Raw genomic sequence first — 18,351 nt, forward strand, 5'->3', positions numbered from 1 at the left:
GTTCAACGGCTAGATTCTAAAACATGACACAGGTGACACAACATGGAGTTCACCAATCTGTCATGACCACAAACCCCACCCAACAACAATTATTGTATTGATTATAATACAGTTTTACTATCTTACTGTTTGCTACTGCATGCTGGAGCAAAGATAATTCAAAGACAAGTCTCAGTCAGGTCTCAGTGTGCAAAAAAATGGCAGACCACAACGAATGATGAGCAATTATTTTGGGTCACACCTCTAACCCAAGATAAATTAAACTCACCAAACCTATAATCCAGCAGCCTGAACCCAGCAGTTTTTAGACTGTATTGCTCAACTAATACAAGACTAAACTACAGATTCTGGACTGTGCTGAGTGAGATTAATTGTTGATTCTAATAAATAATGTCATCCACCAAAGCTGTGATTAGGGAGTAGGGGGCATTTAGGTCTTTACTTTCAGTTGGTTAAATCCATCTGTGTGTCTTCAGAACTTATCTTTGGAACACAGCTGCCTATAGGTTTTCAAAACATTACATTTCTTTCTTGATGCTACATCACCAAAGCCTCTCAGGAATCCCTGCTCTGACTCATGCAACAACAACCAGAAGGCCAAGAATGCCATAACTCTGCATCATCTTATTCAAGCACTGTTTTACAGTATGGTCTTGGGGGGTACTGCATTTTTTAAAGCTTGCAACATAGAGTAATGGATATGGACAGTGGGGACATGCACCTACCAATGTCAAGTTCATGCTGAATTGTCCCTACCAACATTTTTACCCATTACAAACAATATTGCCCTTTTAACCACTCACAGTGTTACTAATAAGATTTCTGAAGAGTTGCCAGGTTTATTTTTTGCAATAAGTCGGTAATTATGATCACGAGTGAAAGAAAATAGATATGGGGGATAGATGACTTCATGATCTGGCAACCCCCAACTTCATGCTGTCAACTAGCTGTAGCCCAGGAGCAGAATTGGTGATGAATGAACGGTGGTTAAAATGAAATGGTTAGTATTTCTAGATGATATGTTCCAGGCTTACATACAAAATTGAAATGTTTCAATGCACAGAACTGACATCATATTAAAATTCCAGGCATTAGGTGCTTGTTAGCTCTGACATGTCATTTAATTAAAAAACTTTACTACTATAGGCAAAAATTCCTCCCAAAGTGAATCAAGACATCAGGTCCTTTTTAAAGAGGAACTGAAGTGTAAATAACAGCTGAGCTTATTTCATAAGAATGTATTGTATTCAATCCAAATATTTATCTCATTATTAGGATACATATTTATAGAACCCCATCCCTTCGCAAATAGTGGATGAGTAATTATTGTGTACAAGTCATGATAACATGGATTATTTATAAGGTAAATTAGCTGCAGCTTATCCAACTGATTTGTTTGTGGATGTGTAAGCATCATTTTATTACGGAAATCCTATCAGCAGCAGCCTGAAGAGCACAGAGACACACAAATAGGTGAGCTTTAATGTCATAGAAAGATGTAGCCATAAGTTCAAGAGATAAATGAAACAACAACAACAACAACAATAAAGTACATGTTTTTGAAACTTAAAAGAGTTCAGAACAGGGCTACAAAATCTCAAAAACCTAAAAAAAGAAAAAAAAAAAAAGAAAATAAACATTTCTCTAAAAAAACTATTTTTGCAGTGTCAGGCTTGTAATGTGTGTACGGGCTCAAAATGGTACATCCATACATCCATTTCTCACAGGTGATCTTTTTGTTTGGATGATACTTTTGATGTTTTAGCTCCTGTCCTGCGGTCTCCTACCAGTTTGACATGCCCAGAAGATTTCTTGAGGGAAGTGTCCTGGAGACATCATAACAAGGTACCCAAACCACTTCAGCTGACTCTTTTCAATGCAAAGAAGCAGCACCTCCACTTTCCTGCAGATGTCGTAACTCCAACCCTAAGGCTGAGCCCAGACACCCTAAGTAGGAAACTCATTTCAGCCGCTTGTATCCATTGTTTTATTCTCTCAGTCACTACCCAAAGCTTGTGACCATATTTGAAGGTTGGACTGATTGTAAATGGAGAACTTTGTCTCCAGGCTCACCTCTTTCTTCACCACAACGATCTTGTACAACACTTGCATTATTGCTGATGCTGCAATGATCAGCCTGTCAACCTCACGCTCCATCTTAGCTCCACTAGAATAAGACCCTGAGATACTCCTCTACTCTCATCCCAGTGGGAGCAGTCTACCTTTGTCCAGCAGAGCACCGTGCCCTCAGATTTGGAGGTGCTGACAATTCTGGCTGCAAACCATCCCAGTGCCTGTTGAAGGTCACTGTTGAAGCCAACAGAATCATCTGCAAAAGGCAGATAAGCAATTCTGTGGTCCACAAACTGGACACTCTTCTGTCCATTAAAATCACAAACATAGTCAATGACAAGGGACTGTCTTGGTGGAACCCAGCACCCACTGAGAACGAGCCTGACTAAGAATGCAAACACAGCTCTCATAGTGTTTGTGTAAGGACTGAATGGCTCATAGAAATAAGGCCCATACTCCTGCAGCACCGATCACAAGGTGCCCTGGCCTAAGGGACATGGTTGTAAGTTGTCATCATGTTCACAAAGCACATGTAGACTGTGCGTGTACACACAATTCATTGGTGATCAACATAGTTGGCCATTCAAAAGTCTACAGCTTTCCTGGTATTTGGATAATAACCATTATAACATAACTTTTCATCATATTTAATGGCCTTCAATGAGACAATGGCTTGACATTACTTGATAACACAATATAAAGTGTTTTCCTCAAAGACGGCGACTTGAAAAAAAGACACAGCAGAAAGCTAAGAAGCACAGTGTGTGCAGTAAACACATGGCAGCGTTGATATCTTCTATTCAATAACTGCCCTGCATGCTCAGGGTTATTATATGAATTTCCATGAACCTGCTCTCACATTTCTAGAAAGAATTCTCAGTGGATACAGGACAAAAATGAATGCTACATAGTTGAACAAAGGCAGTGTTCAAATTAAAAAAACATGCATCAGCTTCTCAAATACAGTGTGAAGTGATTATTTTATATTTCACCTTTGAGTTTAATATTTTTCTCAAGTAGTCTTGTACGGAAGAATTCTGTAACAAAGATTTGGAGAGAGACCAGCTTTCAGACAGCCTTTAACTGACGGAAGTCCTGTTGGGCCATAACCCATCAGCTCCTTTTTTCTGTAGTAAACTTCTATTTAATGTACATCACTGATTGAACAAATAAAAAGCATTGGTAGATTAAAAGTTTATGATTAATCATTTAAAAGTTCTATATTTCGGATAAAGCAGGTGAAAGCCATGATCTGTTCTCAATTTCAAATTTCACACTGAGCAGGATCAGATTTTATGTAACTGTTTTGAGTGGCTTTTGGCTTTGAACCATGATTGGGACAGACTTGGATGATTTATAGCTCAGTTTTAGGGGGGGTTATGCATATTTACGAAGCCTACGCAATACCTAATGTGGTCCTAGAGTCCATGACTACAAATATACCACATGGGGACTGAAAGAAGTGTAAGATCAGCTTGAGCTACTAGTGTTTTCTCTGGTTTCTGGTTCATCACAACATGGTTCACGTATCATCTCCAGTGAAGTCATCTCTACTGCAAACCATCTGTTCATCATGATCGTGGCTTATCTTCCTACCATTGGAGACACATGTGGCTTCTTGTGGCTGGTTAGTCTACCATCACCCAGGTATACACATTTGTGACCCATACTAGTTACAATAAGTGGTTACAGTCAGTCAGTATCCATCCTGACTCCACTACTGCATTGTTTAAAATGTATAGGAATGGAGTATCCTTGCAGAATGAGGATATACTTCTGTAAACTAGTGTTTGGTCTCCACTCCCCAAGGGAGTATCACTGGAAGGTCTGCATTTTATAGAGTTCTTACTCTCTATACATTGGTTCTTATCCACAGGATCAACACCAAAGATCTTTGAAATATTAAAGCAAACATCTGTATGTTGAATTACTTATTTGATCCATCTCTGACTGAAATGCATTTACTCCTGCATCTTAAAATAGGAGCATATGCACATCCTAGAGTACTAACCACTTCAGTCACCATAGCTACTGTGACACTGTGCTGTACATTTACTTGTATTTTATTCATGAGTTGAAATTTCTATACTTTTTAGGGCCCAGTCTGGAGTCTCCTGGGTATTTTCTTCAGGCTCTTGGGAAACTGCATTTGTGACTAAATGTAAACCCGTACTAATCCCCTTTCTTCCTGAATGAACTAATGGCCACAACTACAGCGCCCAACTTCCCCAGGGTGACTGTGGCCTTCCAGCTTTCCTGTTCTACCACGGCTACTCAGTATATCTTTCATACGCCTCATCTGTTACTTTCCCATGGTGCTATTACTGCAAAGTAAGCAACCACTGAGTGTTTAACTACAAGGTCAGGGCCAGAGGGCTGCAAGGGGACTGTGATCTCCTGGGACCCAACTCAAATAATGTGGATGCAGGATTTGCTATTTTTACTGTTTTCAAGTGAGAGTGGGTGATCACCATATACATAAATGAAAGAGGCTGTTATTAGGCTTCAGCACACATGAAAATACACTATGTACAATAAAGAAAACCTTAATTAGTTAATTAATCTTTTTTGACCTTACATGATGTTTAAGTTTAAACGTGGTGAACAGGTGTGATAAAGAAGGCTGACTTGGTATATGTACAGTATAGGATTTCACTATTAATAATCATAAGAGTAATAACTAAAACACACTTTATTTGTATAGCATATCATTAAGTGCTTTAAATGAGAAACAATAGAAAGTAACTAAAGTAACAGTGTTAAAAATGGAAGACACAAGGGGTGAAATGTACTAATACAAAACAATAAAAACCTAAAGATTGAAAAAATAGGATGATACTAGTAATGCAAAATTAAGATTAGTTTTTAGTAAATATTGAAGTAAAGATTTTATAGTGTTTTTATTCTATTTTAGATACATTTTTACTATTTAATTTTTTATTTTGTTTTCCATCTGATTAATGTTTTTATTTCTTTCCTCTTTTTTCTTTTTCAACATTGTTTAATGCTATTTTTTATGTTCCTTATAAGTGAAGCACTTGGTGTATGTCATTTCTTTTGTTGTAAGGCACTGAGCTGCATTTACTGTATGAAAGCTGCTATACAAAGTTATTTTAGTGTATTATTATTATTATTAGTAGTAGTAGTTGTAGTAGTAGTAGTAGAGCACAGACTCATTTATTAAGTATAATTAGTTTTATCCCAAAAATATGTGCCTTGACAGAGTTATGTAATACACTGTGGTAAGAAGAATGCAGCTCTGGCTCCTGATATCACATGACAGAGGAAGACTGTCACAGTCAATGCACGTTTCCTGGAATGCTGCTGTAAACTTGCGCTAGTTTTTTTTTGGTCTGGATCTGAAAAATGAATGGTCCAGTTCGATGTCCCTTCCCTGTCACTGTCAAAATAACAAGTTCACATTGGGGTCATTTGAACTTCTCCTGAGCTCTATTACTGGCATATCTCAGGCTGCTGTCACTTCAGCCATAAATTCGATTACCTTTTGCCTTGTTCAAAAAGCACCTCAATTTATCCACTTTCCATCACTCAGCATGTAACAAAGCAAGATGTACGATGCTGCCCCTCGCATCATACATCTCTGTGAACTATAAAGGGTTTCATTCCATCAGTGTCTAAGCAGTCTGTGATGACAATGCAAAGTAACCTATGTGTTTGTCGATTGTCCACATTCTTTACGACTCTTTCATTTTGGCCAAATTCTGACATTACAGCTTCCCAGGGTGCTATAGCTCTGGACTGGTGGCTGTTTGGGGAAAATGATTTTCCATTACACATGGAGCTTATCACTCCATACATTATGTCAACAACCCAGCAGCAACATAGATAAAAGAACATGCTGTCAAGGGAGAGAACATTTGGCATCCTCAAAATGTGTTTCAGATGTTTGGACGAATCAGATGGAGCATTACAATACAGCCATCAGAGGGTCAGAGTGTTCTTTGTGGTACTTTGTGGTTTACACATGGATCATGGAAGGCAAAAATGACTATTGAGAGGAAACATTAGAAGGAGTAAGGCAGACAGAGCATGAACTGATTGTGCTGATGCAGACATGTTGTTGAGAACTTGATCATTCACTTAATTTCACTCTTGATCATTCGATTAAAGACATAAAAAGCAGCAACGGCTATTTTATAGAATTTTTTAGGCAAGGCAAGGCAAGTTCATTTGTATAGCACAATTCATACGTTGGGTAATTCAAAGTGCTTTACAAAAGCTGGAAACACATTACCCAAAAAACGTTTAAACATTTATTACCAACATAAATAAGTGTACAAATTTGTTATGAAAAGAAAACAAATTGCAAATATGTACTTTCCTGTTATGTAGATATATTCTAAATTAGAATTAGAATATTGATAGATGGTAAATGGACTTTCCTTATGTAGGACTTTCTAGTCTCTCTGACCACTCAGGGTTTTTTTTATACTACATGTCACATTAACCCACAAGGAATCTAACCACTGATCTTCAGATTGGTGGAAGACCAATCTATTTTGGTTCAGGTTCTCTGTTCAACTCACAAAAACACACTAAATGTATTAATATACAAATAGTAGCAGCCTGTATTATCAAGAAGGATTGCCACATGGGTTCATCGTATGTCCCAAACATTCATATTTGTCATGAGGTCATGACCAGGAACATGTATCCTTTAGTTTTACATCACTTACATCATAAAGAGTAAAGTTTGAAAAAGTATTCATTGCACTGTGAGCTTCTAACTGTGCCTTTCATCAAAAGCACAAAGGTATTCAGAGGTAAAATGATATGTGCTTTTATTGGAATGACTTTTAAAAATTAAGCAGCTGCATGAGCACCTTTCCTGCCAGGTTGAGAAAAATTAATTAAACTGCAATTGTGAGGCGGATTCAAAGAGACCTGTTGCTCCATTAACCATGTTTCACTTTAAAGCATAAAATCTAGTATACAGACTAATACAATCATTAACTAACATTACTTGTTAGAAGGGGATTTGATACTGAGCAGAGCTTTATTGTATAAATGGAAGTCTAACATTGATACGGGGCAGATAACAGGTTAGTCGGATTTGTAGCTTGAATGGAGTATGCTTCTATCATTAAAAATACCTATCAGCACAGGAACAGACAAATCTACAGGAGCATTGGGGCCCAGTTTGTACTGGGAACAGTCAAGCATCTGTTGTCATTGCAGCAGTAACCAACACATACTTCAGAGGGATTACTGTATATGTGTATACATGTGCTGTAGTTTAAAGTTGGGTATGGGGGTGAAGAGTGCATCCTAGCAGTAAAAGTTATGTTTCTGGAGAGAAGGGAGAAGAGGAAGTTTAATTGCAGTGTTGAACACTTCTGTTTCTTTCTCCACTGTACTTAAAGTTTTCTTTCAATAATATTCTCAGCATAGCAGTGTGGCATTCTGTTATATAACTTACCATTATTGGGTATATTATGACAGCTGGTTAGAAAAACTTGAATAAAATTACTCCAGTTCCATCACGTCTTCTTTTTTTAAAAGATTTATTTTATATTGCCGATAATGAACAGAGTTCTATAAAGCCTAAAAATATTTTTATAATTGAGTTTTAGTGATTTTTAATGCGGAAATGTCAAATATTTGCTGGTTTCAACTTCTCAAATGTGAGTATTTGATGCTTTTTTGTCATTCATGATGATAAACTAAATATATTTGAAGTTTTGGACTGTTGGTTGGTCCAATAAAACCATTCAAGACCTAATTTTTAACTCCAGTAAAGAGGCTGTCAGTCGTAGAACATTGATGCAGGGAATGAATTATGAAACCCTGGATGATTAAAGTGACTCTTCCCATTCCAAAACTTTGGTTGGTCTGTCAAAGCTGAATAACTGTCTGCACTGCACAAAACAGAGCTCGGCTTCATGATGCTAACCAGTGGAGAGCTTGGATAGAGTGCTTCTGACCAATGGAAGCTCAGGAGGTGGATACTTAAACTTGCTTAGCTTCACTGAATGTGTTTTGTTTCATTCATGACAAAATGAATAGCATGGGAGAGATACAGTATATGCAACAGGAGTAACCTCACTGAAAGAACAAGAGGTAACCACATAACATATACTGCAAACTCTAACCTTAACCCAACAATTCCAGTAATGTAAGATCAAAGATGTAAGAACAGAAGACTGGAAAGAATTAACAAGAGAAAAGAAGGACAGTTCAAAGAAAATGTAAAAAAAGTATAAATGTATGTTTTAAAGGCCAATCTGATTATCTTGGGCAGGTCATTCCAGAGTCTCAGGGCCCTGAGTGCAAACGCTACGTCCCCTCTAGTTTTCAGCTGGCCCTCTGATAACAGATAAAGATCTCTGGGCAAGGATCTCAAACGACATCCAAGATCATAGTATGGTATTGAGGGGTCAGAAATACAGCAAGGCCATGAAAGACATTACAAGTAAATTTAAAGTATACTGTAAAACATATGGTATCAAGGTTCTGGTTTGAAGCCTGGCAGTGAGGCAGATGTACATAATGTCATGTCATGCCTTGATCCCAGTAAGACTTTTTTTTCCTGTACACTGTAAACCCAGATTTTGTTTCTAATTAAACATCTGAGTGATCATTACTTATTCTTTTATGTTTTGTAAAAACCTGCTATCATTACTAAACAATATTAGTTGTTTGGACTATTTAGCTGAAAGATTCATTGCACTAATCATGTTTAGTAGAGATAACTTGGTATGTTAACTTTCATAAGAAAAGGGAGGGGCCTAATTCAAAAACCTGCCGGTGTTCACACCGGGTGCTATTCAATCCAAACATTTCTTGGCTGGTTAAGCTTTCTTATAGATCATTATTTGTTTTTCATTTTAGCTATCTAACTTGTGTTATTGTGTTTAATCCCGAAAAGACTACAGAGCCAACTGCGATCCGGACACAGGTGCTCAGAGGGCTTCCTATCATCCTTGGGGACAACCCCACAAACTTCTTCAAAGCAGGTTTTGTAAGTAAGCTCTTGCTTTCTTAATGTTTTTACCATTATTATTTTTTTTTTTTACCATGACACTCTTATAGTGTTTTAGAGAAATCTAATTTGATGATTGTTCTCTTCTGTTATTCTTTATGAAGGACACTGATGATGATTCCTTTCGTGACCTGGACATTGGGATAATTCTCATTGAACGTGAAGGTGCTGTGCTCGCATCTTCCCAGCATCTCATTCCAACCTCGTTGAAAATCATCATTGAGGGAGAAGTTGTCATGGACAACATTCAAGATCTGCCAAAGGCCATGTGCATTCTGTTTGGACTAACATATGCACTCCATCTGAACTACCCCAAGACTATGAAGCTCACATTTCAGTTCATCCAACAGGTATTGCTCTCGTTGGGCCACACTGACCTAAAGCCAAAGCTACAGACTTTGAAAAATCAGCTTGCAATGTAAAGAGATGTCAAGTCTGCTTTAAGAAGCTATTGACTACTTTTTTCTTTTTTTTTTGCCACACCAGCAATAACACTTTCTGACCTGTAGGGTAAACATTTTTATTTTCTGTTAAACAAGCAAACAGACACACGTACAACACTCACAAACAACACTGACACACATACACACCTACACAATTAAATGCTGTAGGAAGCACACTGAATGTTGTCACTTCTGTGAAAATTAAAAATGTTGTTAAAAGTTTTAGCAGAAAGACACAAGACACAATTGTTTCAGTTCTTGTTGCATCATCAGTCTTTGTAGATGGAATTAGATATCTGAGTGGTGGTTTCTTGTGATTTTTTAAAAATGTTTTTAATGGCTTTTACCACTTAAATCTCAGGGCCATCCACGTTTTTGTGAATTTGAGACACATTTAACACCTGCAGTACACACACAACACTCAAGGTGCTGTAGGAAGCACGCTGAAAGATGTCACTTCTGCGAAAATTAAAAATGTTGTTGTTAAAGTTTTAGCAGAAAGACACAAGAAACAATTGTTTCAGTTCTTGTTGCATCATCAGTCTTTGTAGATGGAATTAGATATCTCAGTGGTGGTTTCTTGTGATTTTTTAAATGAATTTTACCACTTAAATCTCAGGGGACATCCACATTTTTTCCTTTTGTGAATTTGAGACACATTTAACACCTGCAGTACATACACAACACTCAAGGTGCTGTAGGAAGCACGCTGAAAGATGTCACTTCTGTGAAAATTAAAAATGTTGTTGTTAAAGTTTTAGCAGAAAGACACAATTGTTTCAGTTCTTGTTGCATCATCAGTCTTTGTACCGGTAGATGGAATTGGATATCTGAGTGGTGGTTTCTTGTGATTTTTTTTTTTTAATGGATTTTACCACTTAAATCTCAGGGGAAATTTTTCTTGTGAATTTGAGACACATTTAACACCAACACACATAATTGTTTCAATGATTAAGAATGACCTTTTTCAGATTAATCTTTTTAGGTTGATCATGTTGAGGTTGACCTAATGTTAAGTTTGTCCTAACAACTTTGGCTGTGTTTTGCCATTTTTCTTAAAAAATAAAATGCATTGGAGCATTTAAAGGTGTTTCTTTATTTCCATCCAATTTAATTGAAACATTTCATACAAAAAAAAATCAAAACTAAATTAGAGGAAAATACAGTGATTGTAATAAATTATGAGTAGCAATAACTAGTCATATTAGCTAATTTTATCTTAATGATTTTCAGTACATACTACTAATAAATATAAAGTTAAAGTTCCATGTTAATTCAACTCAACTTGTTTAGTTTTAGCTTGTGTAAAAAGTCAGAATTTCATGTAAATACAACTTGCCATATTTAGTTTTAGCTTGTGTAAAAAGTCAGAATTTCATGTTAATACAACTTGACATATTTAGTTTTAGCTTGTGTAAAAAGTTAGAGTTCCATGTTAATACAACTTGACATATTTAGTTTTAGCTTGTGTAAAAAGTTAGAGTAACATGTTAAAACAACTCGACTTGTTTAGTTTTAGCTTGTGAAAAAACTAAAGTGGTATAGGGCAACGGGTTTCCACGCGATTTGCGAGTAAAGTCAACTAATTCGGGTTAAGAGTGTACAATAAGTCACACAGCACAGGAGAACAGCAGCTGCATCAATGCTTTGTCCAAAAAGACAACTGGAAGCCATTCATTGGATTACTCAACCTCTTTGTCAATCAACCGATCCTGATTTTCCTCAACGTTCATTTCATTCCTCCTACTATATTAACAATCTGTCAATTATGTTTGGTCAGGGTCTATTTCTGGCATCCGTTATAATAGCAGCACTGACAAAGCCTTACCCGACTGACATGTCAACTGCTGGCAAGGAAAGGTTGCATATGGATGGATCATTCTGAACACTGGGGACTGACTGACACAACGGTTGACAGCTGCCTCTGATGTATGGACACGCCACTACCCCTGCTACTGACGCTGACACACTTTCCTCAAAGCTTTTTTTTTTTTCCACCATAAAGGGCAAGATTGATTGCAGGCATTCAGATTTTCACTATCTTCGCTGTGTGTGTGTGTGTGTGTGAGACTGTGTGTGTGACTGCATGGCTCCGAAATTCACACTGAATAAATCCAAACACCCCTTCGTTTTTTGACTCATTAATGTTGGGCTATCTGTCCGAAACAATATCTCGTGCAGAGTAACATTTTGACGAATACCAGCCAGATTTCCATGAAATACTATAAGCAGAATGGTAGATTAAGCATCAGCATCAGCATCCTACCCAACCCCCCCCCCCCTTCCAACAAGAAAAAAATAAGTTAAGTAATTAGTTGCATCATGTTAGCTAAGGCCTAGATTGTCCATCTGCTTCAGAATTCTCTCCTCTAGTGAGTGTTGACCTCTCGACTACAGTGGAGTAAATTTGCTCTTCTCCACTCATTCATCTTTTACAATGATATGTGAGCATCACACTGGTGTTTCTACATGCTTTATTTATAGTTTAGCTAAAATGTTTGCTGCAAGCTTCTATGTGATTGCCTCTGACATTTGTTGAGGTATGTGGTGCATTTGTTCCCGTGTTGGAATATTCGGCTGCTGAATCTCAGTCAGCTATGTTTACTTATAGTTCTCTCTCTGGTTTGTTTCACCTGACAACACAGCTTGGATATGCAACGCTGTTTGGTGCCTATGGAGGTTTGAGCTTTACCTTCACATGCATGCATGACTTAAACAGACAGAGCAGCTGGTGTCATACTTTTTTATTTATTACAACTCCATTTGATACCCATACACATAGGAAAACAGTGAACACTGCTGTTTTAAATGATGCCACATGATATTGTATAGTACAGAGACTCCATTGTCATCATGGATGTCTTCAAGGTTCTGGCGGCTTCATTGGTTGCAGTGATGCAACAATGTGCACCCATCAAGTCAGACAGCTGACATAAATGAATGTCAGAAGTGCAGGTTTCATGATAATAATAATAATAATAATAAAATATTTTATTATTTTTAAGTGCATTTAATGCATTTGTTAAAATGTGAATCTTAAGTTGTGTTAAAGGATACACATGCAAAAACATTTTAACCTGTTAAAACACACACTTATTTTTAAGTTTTTTGCCTAAACGACATGCCCGAGTTGTGAGCAGTACAGGTCCCACATAGTTTGAGACTCAGCGATGTGTCTGGTATCATTGGAAAGGTAACACTCTCAGGATTCTTGTAGGAAAGGTAACACTCTCAGGATTCTTGTAGGATTCTTGTAGGAAAGGTAACACTCTCAGGATTCTTGTAGGATTCTTGTAGGAAAGGTAACACTCTCAGGATTCTTGTAGGATTCTTGTAGGAAAGGTAACACTCTCAGGATTCTTGTAAAAGTGACAGAGTGGCAGACAATAATAATAAAATAATGGGGTTGTTTCCTTGCCCATAAGTTTGCCTATACAATGACATGGTTACAGACATTCAGGGACCTCTCGGCGGGATCATAGACTGTATAAAAGAAATGGACGCAACATCCGTGACGTCACCCATTGGTTTGTGGACTGCTGCTTGGAAGCCAATAGTTTCGGATCTGGGCAGCGTCATCTTGAAAATTTCAGGTGCATGCCAGGAAGAAAAGAATACAGATTCTACTTATATGGGCATGAGGTGGAGTCATGGGCGGAAGTATGGGCGGAGCCAACAGCGGAGCAGGGAGGTTGCGATTGGTTGTGAGGGCTGGATCTCGAGGACATTGGTCAATCAACCTGTCAATCACGTAGCCACTTGGGTTTAATCCCGGGACCCGGGATTCCCAGGAAATCTGATCAAAACTATTTCTCGATTCCCGGGAAAGGTTATGACGGGAAACCGGGAAATAATAATTAAAAAAATCAAAAGGTGCACGTCTATTGTTGTCATACAGTAGCAAGACCTGTGTAGAGCCCGCCCTTGCTTCCAATCAGCCAATGAGAAGTGCTCTGGGGCCATGAGCTTCTGGCCCTACTGCCGTAGGGTGCGCTGTACACGCGCATCATATGCTCGCGCAGGCTACTACCTTTCATGATGTCTGGGTCTGCGTCCAGTTTTGTTTGGCAGCATTTTCAGACACCACATGACAATGACAACGACAATGCTAAGTGCATGTTGTGTAACAGGCTTATCAGGTGTTCTGGAGGATCAACGAGTGGATTGCGCAGACATTTAGAGTCCCAACATGAGAAATATCCTGAATGCCCACCGAGAGATTCAAAACGCGCGAGAACGCTAGATTGCTACTTTAGCAAAGCTAGCAAGTCGCTTGAGGAAATACTGGCGGAGATGGCAGCTTTTGATGGATTCACATTTAATAGTCTGGCAAAATGCGACTATCTCAGATCAGCACTGAAGAGAGACAGGCATATTCTCCCAAAGAATCCCTCTGAAATATCCAAACAGGTTAGAGGGTTTGCTAATGAACAAAAAAAACAAACTGGCAGATAAATTCAAAGACATGGTGAAGCAGGGGATGCGTTTTTCTTTGACCATCGACGAATACACTTCTTCACAAAATAAAAGATTTATGAGCATAAACGTGCATGGTGCGCAAACATATTGGAATCTAGGCATTGTTAAGATTCATGGAACAATGCCATCCGAGAAAGTCAAAGTGTTGGTTGACAACCAGCTTCAAAGATTCAAACTTGACATAGACAAACACACTGTGTGCTGCACTACCGATGGAGCATCAGTGATGGTGAAATTTGGGAGACTGGTCCTGCCGAACTACAGCTGTGCTATGCCCATGCGGTTCACCTGGCTGTCACAGATGTGCTATACCGCCGTGGCGTCCCTGACAGAGTGATCGAGACAAGCGAGGAAGAGGAGGATAGTGACCTCGAGTCTGATGACGAGTCTGGTGAGTGTGTCGAGGATGGTGATTATCGGTCAGTCAAGGTGAGTAAAGACATGTACAAGAGCGTGGAGCGAGTCCGGAAAATTGCCAGGTATTTCCACAAGTCACCTGTCAGTAATGACAAGCTGAGGGTATGCGTCAAACGAGATCATGGGAAAGAGTTGGTGCTCATTTTGGATTGCCTTACCCGTTGGAACAGCCTGGCTGATATGTTGGATTGCTATATTGTACTCCATAGACCAGTGACCATGACCCTCATTGACATCAACCCTGCACTATTAATCACGAACGAGCAGCTTGCACTTATAAAACAACTGAGCTCCTGCTTGAAACCAGTGAGGATGGGAGTCGAATTTCTTTGCAAACGAGACACTACTCTCATCAAGGCAGATGGAATTTTTATTTTCATGATGGATCAGCTGAGTAAGCAGGAGACTCCACTGAGCCTAGAGATGAGAGACGCAATTGAGACCAGATTCACGCAGTGGAGACAGAAGAACCTAACATCTTTGTACAGGTGAGCCTTATTCGATTATTATTAATTAAATTGTGATTGGGGATGCATGTCAACAGGCTAATTTTAATAACTATCATTTTTTGGCAGGTACCTTCTGGATCCTGGTGCTCTAGTCTAGTATTTGTCACGAAAATCCGAAACCGCCTGAGCGCAGAGTCTATCGACGCTCTCTGCTTCTTGAAAGAACACTTTCAAAAGAAAAAGAAAAAAGGACAGGGTGGTAAATGAATTGTAAATTGCGTATTGAGTATTTTTATTATTTCAAATCAGTTTTATATCATCTATCGTTTTATATATGCCTATGGCCCTGTATTTTTTCAAGTGAGTTGTACATTTATGTTGGTTCGTTTTCTTGAACGTGTTGTGTGCGTTTGAACGTGTTGTGTTTGTGTTGTTCTTTATTGAACGTGTATGTGATTCAAAGGGAAATATGCCTGCCCTGCCCAATAAAGAAATATTTGGTTAACTTTGAGTGATTATTCCCGTTTGCAGCCGGTCACGGACAATCCACCCGGCATTTCATAATTAGCGCTGCAGCAGATGTCGCGCAGTAGCCTAGAATTTATTATTGCTCTGTTGAGGGGCATAAAGTGTATTCTTTTGCCCTAATAATGATACAAATAATGTGTAAGAATTTGATACAAAATGTGAGTTTGGGATTTGGGTTTTTGAATGATACATACATAAGGCCTATTTCGGCTAAAAAAAACAAACAAACAAAAAAACAAGCTATTTCCCGGGATTCCCGGGAAATAGGTCGTCTTATCCCGGGATTTGATACATGTCATTTTCGGGAAAAATATTAAACCCTAGTAGCCATGCCCTAATGCATACCCTGCTTTATCGTCAAATATAAAACCAGGGAAGCCTTCTTCAATGCAGTTGAAGAAGGCTTCCCTGGCTTTAAACTAGCGATTGAGACCATAAACACATTTTGAATACGTTTACTGAGGTTAGAAATTAAGTGAGAAATTGATGAATTTTCCATTGACTTGTATAGAGACGGAAGTCCTTTTGAACACAAAACGGTCGCCCCCTGGTGGCCTTTTGATAGAATGCAGCTCTAAGTTACTGGGCCTCATTTCAGAGGACTGGAACTCCCCGCCTGAGCGGGATATAGACACAATTGACCTATGGCTAAGCCCCGCCCCCTCAACTCACTCAGACAAACAATCAACATTCAATGACAGAAGCAGGAGACATTTTACAGGAGGCCATTGATGATTTTTGGAAACAAAAGATCAGATATCATCTAGAAGTCACCAAAAGGGTCTAAACTATGCATTGGAGAGATATATTAATCATTGTATTGTTGAGAAGGTTGATAAAAAGCTTCAGTTACAAGCCAAAATGTACAGGTCCCATTGCAAACGTTATAAACCGCATCTCGTTGCCATCACCATCTCAGACAACATTGTTGACATCAAAGTGCCACTGAAGTTAAGGTTTTTGGCTCAGAATATGAGAACAATATAACAACCTTTTTACCATCTTTACCAAGAGTGTCTCTCTTTTAGTTTGGTGCTACAGTATTTACATTGAATCATTCAGCATAAAGTTTGCCAACCTTTGTTATCTCAGCGATTACAGATAAATTAATGAAGTTAAGCTCCAGAAGTTAACGTTAGTTTAACTAGAGCCGTTTGGACAACAGCTAACAATGATGTACAAAAACTAGAACAACATAGGCCAATTAACTCCCAGCAAACAAAGTGACATGATGAATAACACAGCTAAGAGCTAATGTTAGGCTAACTTTAGAGATGTTAAAGATAACTTTATATTTCTTTCCAGCAAAGTGACAATATGTTGACTTACCTTAAAACAGATGTAGACATCCTAGTTATCCTTGGTCTACCGCACAACTTTAGGCAAAGAAGACACTTTCTCGGTTGAGATGTGGCTTAATAAAGGGTAAAAAATACACCCCATCGCCCAGCCTCTCAGGATACCTTGTGTCAGAGTTGCATGTATCCCATGAACACCATTTTTAAACTTAAAATCTCAGAAAAACCTCATAAAACCGAACGAAAACTGACTTTCTGCAATGCATTTCAATGAACAGCAGGTAGAGAATGTCCGAGTGTATGGGAATGGCTATACGCACTGTGATTGGCTCATTGCGTTTGAGGGCGGGCCTTAGCCATAGGTCAACTTCATTTCACTGAAAATTTCTATTGGCTAGAACAGCTGTCAATCAAACCCACGCTGTCGTTGTCGTCGGTCATATATCCTCATTGGCTTTGGAGGCATGTGCTGCCTCATCCTAAGCACTGATTGGCTGGTGTGTGGTGTCCTATGAAACAGGAGGAGCTCACGGACGTAAACAAAACAGTGACGTGCATGTCCCACAGATAAACGTGCAGATCAGGAAATGACGTTACAGGGACCGTATATGGTTTGTTCCGTGTGTGTTACGTTACGTGTTGGACTAAATACCATGCTAAATACATGGACATATTGAGGAAGGTATTTCGGTTAGAAGGAAACGGATTACATATTTACCAAGAATGGATACTTGGCGAGCTGTAGATAAAGTCCTGAGTCATAAGATGATCGTTGTGGATAAAGGGAAGACTTTGAAGGTATGTAGGCATTATAGCTGTTCTTACTTTAGCTGAGTGGCTAGCCGAGCCAATTGCTAATACTATTACGGCTGTGAGCAACCATATAATTCGTGAATGAATCAGGGCAATCTAAGCTTTCTAACAATGTACGGCATGAATATATATGTTTAAGGGTTGGTGTTTAAAACATTCAGAAGAACTTGTCGCTACCTCCCAACCTCCGACCCGTCCCGTAGGCGGAACAGCGTGTATTTTACTTTGTTTGCTGGAGCGTGTTCCAAGTCTGATTAACAAAACTCTCTTAAATGCATCAATCTGTTACATTTCTCATTTCAATTTGATCCATATCACATGTTCATGAGGAGGTGTACGTTCAAAAATATTGAACATTCATATCATACAAGCCCCCAAAGCTATATGTTCCACTATGTTTTATTCACAGAACCATCATCTAAGAGTAAAGGATTCTACACTGCAGAGCCTGAAGTTTGGCTTTTTAGAAAGTAGCAGACAAAAACAAAATGAATTTTGCAGTGTCAGTTATGGCATTAAGGGAACAGAGAAAAATGAGAATGTATAACTACAGCTCCCAACACTGTGTCATCACAGAGCTGTGCTCTAACAACAATAACACATTCATTATTTAACATTAAGTTAGATGCCAACATGTGAAACATTTCCATTTGAGGTCAGGTGATGATACAGTGTTCAACTGGACAGAAACTTTTGCAAAGATATATCCATACCAATTAAAGACTGGTGGAAACAATTGGTGAATAATTGAAGTTCTCTGAAATCCCACATATGAGCACTAACAAACAGCATCTGTTACAATTGGTTCTTAGATGACACTTATACTAATAAATAGTGAATATCTCAGT

This window comes from Scomber japonicus, chromosome 21 (assembly GCF_027409825.1).
Source record: "Scomber japonicus isolate fScoJap1 chromosome 21, fScoJap1.pri, whole genome shotgun sequence".
Lineage (NCBI taxonomy): Eukaryota > Metazoa > Chordata > Actinopteri > Scombriformes > Scombridae > Scomber > Scomber japonicus.